At 33.8% G+C, this 933-nt stretch overlaps 1 protein-coding gene across 1 annotated transcript in view; it reads left to right on the top strand.

Moving 5' to 3' along the window:
- Nucleotides 1-933, top strand: part of LOC124898638 (receptor-like protein 1) — a 6,299-nt gene that overhangs the window by 4,280 nt on the left and 1,086 nt on the right. The window lies entirely within an intron of this gene.

The following is a 933-nucleotide window of genomic DNA, read 5'->3' as shown; positions in this document are numbered from 1 at the left end:
AGAATTCTATGCAACAAAGGGAAAAATTAGGCCTCAAATTCCTTCTTGTTCTTCTAATGTTGTTGTTACAACAACAAATAAAAACTACTTTTCTAATTATAATCAATATCAACCACAGAAATCTCATGTTGTTCAATTCAAACCAAGTGAAGAGAGAGTTATGAATAGTTATGAAGCTATGAAGTTACATGGAGGGACTCTTATTTGTGATTATTACAATAGAAAACCAAAACCTATGGCTTATTATTATTAAGCAGAAGCGAGTTAGGGATGTAAAGTCAGTGAGTTCAGACTTATGTGTGTGATCATATATTACCGATATGTACACAAAATGTTTAGTATGTAGTAGGTTCAACTGAATCTGCAGAACCCGCTCCAGAGCCGCGTGTTGCTTTCTTTTAGTTTGTCAACCCATCTTTTGTATATGTATAGTCGATAAGCTATTTGTACGAGTATAATTATGGTCTAGTATATGAGTGATGTGATATACTTCACTTTTAAATGCTAAACTTTGTTCTTCTATATATCGGTTTTTTTTTTTTTCCTTTTTTCACTTTTTTGCGCGAATCCAAAATTTTTAGAACATGGCCGGTACGCACTACTAATAAAAGGAAAAATAATGTATTAAGTGAAAATTGATCCTTGTTTCTCAAGAAGTCAAGGTAAGTAACACAACTTTTCAATCAAAATGCACCACTAAGCCGTTTGTAGGGCGCTAGCAAATAATATATGTACCTACATAAATATTTAAAAAGAACAGTCCGGTGCAGTAAAACTTTTTATATGCATAGTGTCGCACCCCTTTTTCGTCGAAGGGTCTCGAAGTCGAAGGGTTTTTCCAATTAAAGTGACGATAGTGAATAGAGATTATTTTATTTACAGAGTCGCCTCTTGGAATTGAGTTGTCGTGTTCCAAGTCACCTTATTGAATCC

Source organism: Capsicum annuum, chromosome 5 (genome assembly GCF_002878395.1).
Source record: "Capsicum annuum cultivar UCD-10X-F1 chromosome 5, UCD10Xv1.1, whole genome shotgun sequence".
NCBI lineage: Eukaryota > Viridiplantae > Streptophyta > Magnoliopsida > Solanales > Solanaceae > Capsicum > Capsicum annuum.
Note: the sequence above shows the minus strand (reverse complement) of the source record. Positions and strands in the feature narration are given on the sequence as shown.